Consider the following 7,973-nt stretch of genomic DNA (forward strand, 5'->3'; position numbering starts at 1 on the left):
CTTTGCAGACCAAGCTAGTCAAGCTTATACAGTGATAGTTCCCAGGGTCAGTTGTGGCACCACCTTTGTGGAGTGGTACGACTGTTGCTGTACGCCATTCTTTGGGTACATAGCCTGTAGAGAGGCTGAGTTTGAATAGTGATTTGAGATGGGTTACTTGATTTTGAAGCTCGTGTAAGACACAACCTGGGATAGCATCTGGTCCCATTGATGCTGTGTTTTTGGCTTTTGCAAGGGCTGTCTTTACTTGTGTGTGTGAGATATCTGGAGCGCCACATTCTTCTGGGATGGATGCTATCCCCTTTGGTGGGGGGGGGTGAAGTTTGCACTGAACTTGTCAGCCAGGATGTTGGCAATGTCAGTTGGTTCAGTGTATTTATGGCCATTATTCACTAGCTAGGAGCATATCTGAGAGGTTGCCCCTAGACTCTTGACATAGTTAAAGAAGGCCTTGTGGTTATCCTTGGAGTCATTGGCTATTTTTCTTTCGAAGTTGGCCTTGGTTGATTTAATGAGGGAGTGCAGTTTTTTTACTGATGTTAATCAGAGATGCCTTCTTAGTTTGGGATTTTGTTCTATCTTGCAGGAGTTGGATATACGTTCATAAGGCAAAAAGCCAAACCATGTCTGGAAGATGAAATATTCCACAAACTAAAAAAAAAATCCAAGAAAACAAGTCCAGGAATACCATCAGCTACTTTATTAAATAAAATTGTGATGAATATTACTGGGCTTATTTTCTTGGATGTACATTCATACTTACATATTTGTACAACCGTCTGACATTTTCCCGTGATCAGCATAATTCAGCAATATATTCTGGAAAACTTTCATTTTTTTCTGCTGTTTGTTTCATTAACCCAGACCTTTCTATTATTAATAAAGGGTTTGGATTCATAAGCTTTTACATACTGGTTGCATTATTAAAAGATTTCTTATGTGGTTTAAATGGTCCCTGATAAACTGCAAACTGTTTCTTCTCCATTTCCAGTTTAATTTCAACTGCTGCACCTAAATTATAGTGCAAAAAAAATCTGCTTGTCCTGGTGTTTTTAATCTGTGTGAGAGATAGACACTTAAATTATCTAGGCTGCACATTTCACATGTTTTTTTTTTTCATTGTTTAATTGTCTCTTGAGTAAATTTCTGGGCCTTTGAGTTTTACTGAAAGGATTTCAAGTCTGCATAAAGTAAAGCACTGCTTGTGATTCCCTGCTAGCTTTTCCCACCCATCTTCACATTTGTCAATATGCTTTTTAAATCTGGTGGTTTCAAGCTGCCCACTCCTACTGTAAATTGAGCTTAATAAGCTTCTCTAATTCTACACTATTGTTGATATATGTAATTATATATTTGCCTTTCCTTGTGCTTCCATTGAAAAAGTACATGTTGCCTCTCATTGTGTGTTCTACTGAATTACTTGCTCTGAATTCATTGTCTAGCTAGCTGTTGTATAAAGTAGTGTATTTTTACACCCTAGCAAGCACTTGCTTTTACATCAAGAGGTCACTGGATTTTCCATCTGATGCACTGGGAGGTAGCCTGCCCTGTTTAGATTGGGGAAACAGTTGAGATTTCTGCAAGCAGTTTTATTGGATGGAGGGTTTATTAATCAGATTATCTTGTTTGAGTACCTTTATAAATTCTTCACAATTGAGTGTCTCTTGGATCATTTATACAAAGCGAAGTATTTTTATTGAATAATCACACTTTTATAAGCTGTTTAAAGTGCACTGCTGTAATAGTGTCTTTAGGTTTGTTTGTGGTAGCATTACACTTCTGACACTCCTGTACTGTGCTGTTGAATTAGGATTATTCATCTAGTTGCAGTAGGTGTTTACCTGGTCTGTCTGAGCTGGAAAAAACACAAAAGGGCTCTAATATATAAATAATATTATTTTGCACTTCTCTTATATACTGTGACTGTACTTCAGCAGTTTAAAATAAGCTGTACTTTCTACTGCTGCTTTAAGTTGTTAATTGCACTGACTTATATTATATCTGTTAGTTTTAGGGCTGTTGTAGATAGTTTGTATGGTCTTATTACACTTGGGCTCCAAACCAGCTATTCTACATTAAGAAGGTGTTTTTCTGCACCCTTGTGGCAGAAGTGAGCTGATCTAACCTGTCTGAGCTGGGGATTTTTCATGGAAGCCTTATTGTGTGCTTTCCTGATTGGTAGCTAGCTTAAGACTTGTTTCTCTTTGCTTGTATTTAAGCCTCGCATTTGCATGGGCTTCGGCATATATACTCAGAGCTGCTCATCATTTGGCAGTTTTGCTACTGATTGCTGAGAGTCTGCTTTTATCTGGTGCAATCCACTACTGAAAAGATAAAAATAAGTATTATTTTGCACTTATGTTTTATACTGTGGCTATAGCAGTTTCTTAAGCTGTTTGCTGTTATTTTTGCTCTTTATACCAAAACAAACTGTAATGTCTAGTGCTGTTTTAAGTAGTTAATTACATTGTATTTGTTAGTTGTAGGGGTGATGTAGGTAGTTTGTGTGGTCTTGTTGCACTTTGGCTCCAAACCAGCTTTTTAGCATTAAGAATGCGCTTTTCTGAGCCCTTGTGGCAAAAGTGTGCTGATCTAACCTGTCTGTTGTTGGAGATTGCTGGTAAAAGGCTTATTGTGTGCTTTCCTGATTGGTAGTTAGCTTAAAACTTGTATCTCTCTGCTTGTATTTAAGCCTCATGTTTGCAAGGTGCTGCTGTTCACTCAGCAGCCATTAGCAGTGCTCTGTATAGATGCAACAGCCTAGAAGCTCAGTTCTTTTCCTAAACAGTTGTCAGTGAGACCCTCCCAAGCTTTTGTGTGCTCGAGGAGCAACTCAGTTGTGCACTAAGCAGCATTGCCTTATTGATCAACCTTAGCCTACATAAAGTATAGGTCCCTCTTGTAGTCTGGACGCTACCAGCAGAGTCCTGTCAAATTACCCAATTCCATTCCCTAATAAAACATACAGTAAGAGCCTGCTATCATGAATGGAAAGTTTCCCATCATCTCTCTGGACAGCCTGATAGACATGGACATCCTGAGGCAATCTATCAATTGTCTCATGTATACTGACATCAACTTACTCCAGAAATGATCAAATAGTTTATGTGAGAGATGTAGTTACACTATGAAATTGAAGACAAGACTCTCACATAAGGACATACTGAATGCCAAACAGGTTATCAGCACACACACTTCCCACACTAAATAAGGACATGACACATAAAAACACATATGTGGAGGTACTCACTAGTAACTTTCCAAAAGATCAGAGTCCTACCAACTGGAAACCACTTACGCACACAATGCAAAAAAACAACCACAACAGATAATAACACACACGCCAATGTTTCAACAAATAAGCATGTAAGGCGTAATACCACATAACCTAATGTACTGCTCATAGGTGCCAGGATCCATCAAGGTACTCAACCACAAGTGTCGGTATGACTCCATCATAGTCCATGTGGGCTGAATGACTTGAGACATATCTCAGTGGACTATATGAAGAGAGACTTAACTGAGCTTTCAGATTATGTGTCACAGGTAGGTATAAGCTTAGCCTTAAGCAGCATTCTGCCTTCTCCAATGATGATACCACAATACAAACAAAAAATGATTGATTTTAATAATTGGTTTAGCTTCTTGTGTTAGTCCAAGGGAATCCAATATCTGTCAGCCTGGAAAGACATGGTTGACAGGCCGTGCTGCTTTGCCAGAGATGGTCTGCACTTGTCTCTTGTAGGCTTTTTGTACTGGCAAAGGCATTAGCCACCCCTATTGTTAGACAGTGTCAAAAATAATTAACCTCCCAACACAACAAAATCCTCTCTAGATAAACTAAAGGTACTGCTGCTTAATTCTAGGAATCTGAATAAGAAACTGCACTCCCTGGAAGCCCTCGTCACTTTGGAAGATGCTGAGATGCTGACATCTATGCAGTCACAGAAACATGCTTCAAAGGTGTAGAAAGCACCCTGACCATGCAGGGCTACAATGCCTTCCATTCATTTAGACCATAAACGGTGCATGAAATAATGAAAGGAGGAGATGCGTACATCTTCATTAAGGATAAGTACATGTCGAGACTGGTCAAACAGTATGACTTTCTTGAGCTACTCCATCTCAAATTAACTATAGTCAAAGCCCCCTAACACATCATAGTTAGCTATTGGTCCCTTAACATGAATCAGGAAAAGCATACCACATACCTGGACTTGCTAGAGTCACTTGACATACAGCCCAACACCTTACTCATGGGTGATTTCAATTATCCTACCATAGACTGTGAAATATAAATGGCCACAAACATGCTGGCTCAGAGGATCTTGGACTTTGTCAATGCAAATGCTCTGGAAGGCTATTCAGCACACCTACAAGAGGCTTAAATGTCCTGGATATAGTACTCACTAACATGGGAGAGCATTGCACCCCCCCACCCCCACCTCGTGTGATGTCTTCCCAGGTAAGATCAGAACATAAATCAGTCTCATTCGATGAAATTATAAGACCAGATACCCCATCAAGCTCAAAAACACTTAAGAATTTTTCAGAGACAAACTACCTCCTACTAAGTGATGGTATAAGAAGTTTCAAAGCCCCCTCAAACACAGATAACACAGACACTCCTTTGCAGAGGTGTACACCAATGCCCTGTATGACATCTTAAGCAGTTGTATAGAATTGGCTGTACCTGACTGGATTAAAACAGGTCTTGCCATAACAGCAAGCCACCCTGGTGGGCCCCTAGTATAAACAGGCTATACAACAATAGAAAAAAAAATAATGTCCACAAACAAGAGGGAACTGGTACAGCAGAGGAAGAAATCCCTCTCTAGCTTAAATAAACAAATTAGAGATCTTGTCAAGTCCTCCAAAGCTGATTACAAAGCAAAAATCACATCCATAGCTAAGGATAATCACGAGGCATTCTTTAACTACTTCCAAAATCTAAAAGAGAATAACCAACTATGCACTGAACTGGTTGTGAATGGCACCACCCGTACTTAACTGGAGGTAATAGTCAACCTGCTCGCTGACAGATCTGGAGTAAACATCATCCCCTTGTCCCCTCTAGTCATCCCCTAAAGTATACCTGCTACCATTCCTCAGCCTGTTATCTCAAGTGAGCAGGTCACCTCAGCGCTCTCCAAAGCCAAAAACACAGTACCAATGAGACCATACAACATCCCAGGTTGCCTTTTAAACAACTTAAAACATGACCTAGCAGACTCACTTGGCTTCCTGTTTAACCATAGCAAGTAAACTGGCTATGTTCCGGCGGAATGGAGGATGGCAATAGTAATCCCTTTGTACAAAGGGGGACCATCAACTAACCCTGTGAATTATAGGCTCATAATCTTGACTAGCCTCATCTGCAAGGCCATGGAAATAATCATTATGAACCTTATTAACAAGGACATGGGTAATCTCTAAACTCTGGAACCAACCCAGTTCAGATTCCTTAAAGGTAGCTAATGCCTGTTAAACATGGCTGACTTTTTTGAGAAAGTCCCCAAGGCCCTGGATGAGGGAAAGCAAGTGCACACCACCTATCCTGACCTAGCTGAGCCATTTGACACAGTCTCCCACTCAGGTATTATAGAGAAACTCTCCCATTTGGGATTTAACCCCTATATTACCAGATGGGTAACCAACTGGCTTACCAACAGGACACATGCTGTCAAAGTAAGTGACTTCACCTATAGTAAAAGACCAGTCACCAGTGGCGTACCACAAGGTTCTGTGCTGGGCCCCTTACTGTTCAGAATTTATTTCTCAGAAGTCCAGACAAACATGGACAGCCTGTGGCTGGCCAAGTTTGCTGACGATTGCAAGTTGGGAGCAGTCATTGAGTCCCCCAGTGATGTTAATGTACTGCAGATAGGGTCAGTGCAGACAAATGATTGTTCCCAACACCATGGATTAAAGCTAAATGCAAAAAAAAAAAAAAAGTATTATTATTCCCTTTGGGAAATTTGACATTCCTGCTAATTACATTATAGACAGGCCCCCCCCCAAAAAAAAAGTGTAGACCCAGTGGTACGTGATCTGGGTACTCAGGTTGATAACAATCTGAACTTTGACCACCATGTATCCACAGTGTAAGTAAATCCTTCAGTGTGGCACATCTTATAAGTAAGGCATCACATCTAGATCCAAGGATGTTATAATTCTATTATATTCAGCCGTCATCAGACCAGTAATTGAGTACAGTGCTCCCTTTTGCTTGTACCTCACCAGACACCTGCAACAGTTGAAGAAACCACAGAGGTTTCTTACCTAGAAATTACAGGGTACACAAACCAAGTCTTACAGATAAAGACTGAAAGCCCTGACACTGTATTCTGTTTCATGCAGTTTGCTTAGGGGTGACCTCTGCCTGATTTACTGGGTAGTCTCTGACCTGGCCATGATGGAAATGGTACACATTTGTAAATCAAACTGCATGAGGGTCAGTTGCTCCTGGGATCTTAACCTAACCTCTGACATGGACAGGTCATGCTGGAGAGATCAATACATATCCTAGAGACTGCAACTTCTCTGAAACAAACTTCCAGTTCACATGAAGCAGAGATCCTCACTGACTCTCTTCAAATTTAACATAGATCAATGGATGGATGACCGCAAATTCACTCCTGGGGTGACTCCCATGTCCCTTCTGGACAGAGGAAGTTGGTATTAACTACCATAGACCTTTACCTCTGCCGGTAGCCTAGTAACCTTCTATGAATCTATGAGCCTATGTGTTGTATAAAAGAAGATTAGCACCCCCCACAAGATAAGGATGGAAAAAGTCCTTACGGCATTTACCACACGTATACAGATAAGACATTGTTACTTACTTCAGGCAAGTGGCTTTCATGCCTGTTATATGAAAGGAGAGAAGGGTAACATCCCCCACCTGTGATAAGGATGGCAGAGGTCCTTAGGGTTTTTACAACCCACATATGGTTAATGCATTGTGACTTACTTTATGGCAAGATAGCAAGTGTTTTTCATGTATCTTGCATGATAGGAGAGAACGTTAGCAAACTCCACCCCATGATAAGGATGGAAGAGGTCCTTATGGCATTTAAGTTCATAGGTTAGTACTAGGCTAACTGCCGCTGTGGGCCATTTTAAGCCTAGCCAATTACCCCATGTGAGAATCAAACCCTGCACCTCATGTTTGCAAGGTAAACACCTTAATCATTATGCCATCCTCCCACCCAAATAAACTGCCTCTGCAAGGCTCAAACTCAGGACCCTGTATACTATAGTCACAGTAGTTAACCACTAAGCCATCATAGCAATACACATATGTTAAGGAATTTGGTACTTCATGGCATGTGGCTTTCATGCATTTTGTATAAAAGGAGAGAAGAATAGCACTTCCCTCCTTATTGTAAGAATTGAAGAGGTCCTAATGGCATTTACAACACTCATCTGGCTAAGGCATGGTTACTTGGGTTACTTGGGATAGGTCTGTTGAGCAAACGCTGGATGCAAAACCAATGAACTTGCCAAACATGAACTAAGAATTGCTACACTCAGTGTAGGTTCACTTACAGGATGTAGCTCAGAAGTGGGTGGCATGATTGTAAGGAGGAGGGTGGACATCCTATATATCCAGGAGACAAGATGGGATGGCAGTGCATCAAAGCCACTTGGTTTGGATCCAGAGTTTACTACTCAGGAGGAGGACAGGCTAGAAGTAGTGCAGTAATTGTAGTGAGGGAGAGGCTTCTTTAAGACAGTGAGGGATGTCATCAGAATCTGAAAGACTCATGGTAATCAGACTCCAATGAAAGGACATTGCAGTATTCAAAATCCCAGCCTATGCTCCTCAGCAGGACTGTGTAAGTATGGAAAAGAGTGCATTCAGGCAGCAGTTTAAGCATCTACAAGATAAAGCAGGACAACATGAATTGGTATTTATAATGTACATATTTGGACAGATCTGAACTGGGGCAACAGTAATAAAGGAGAAG

General features: G+C 40.8%; 2 non-coding genes and 2 pseudogenes across 2 annotated transcripts; all 4 read left to right on the top strand.

Moving 5' to 3' along the window:
- Window positions 1–6,746: 6,746 nt before the first annotated feature.
- LOC122795223 lies at window positions 6,747–6,863 on the top strand (annotated as a pseudogene).
- Window positions 6,864–6,867: 4 nt separating this feature from the next.
- Window positions 6,868–6,999, top strand: LOC122795221. The gene has a single exon (XR_006363811.1). It is a non-coding gene; the product is annotated as a U6atac minor spliceosomal RNA (small nuclear RNA).
- A 5-nt stretch (window positions 7,000–7,004) lies between these two features.
- LOC122795226 lies at window positions 7,005–7,125 on the top strand (annotated as a pseudogene).
- A 219-nt stretch (window positions 7,126–7,344) lies between these two features.
- LOC122795224 lies at window positions 7,345–7,473 on the top strand. The gene has a single exon (XR_006363813.1). It is a non-coding gene; the product is annotated as a U6atac minor spliceosomal RNA (small nuclear RNA).
- Window positions 7,474–7,973: the final 500 nt, after the last annotated feature.

This window comes from Protopterus annectens, chromosome 2.part1, assembly GCF_019279795.1.
Source record: "Protopterus annectens isolate FY-2018-M chromosome 2.part1, PAN1.0, whole genome shotgun sequence".
In the NCBI taxonomy this organism is placed as follows: Eukaryota; Metazoa; Chordata; order Ceratodontiformes; family Protopteridae; genus Protopterus; species Protopterus annectens.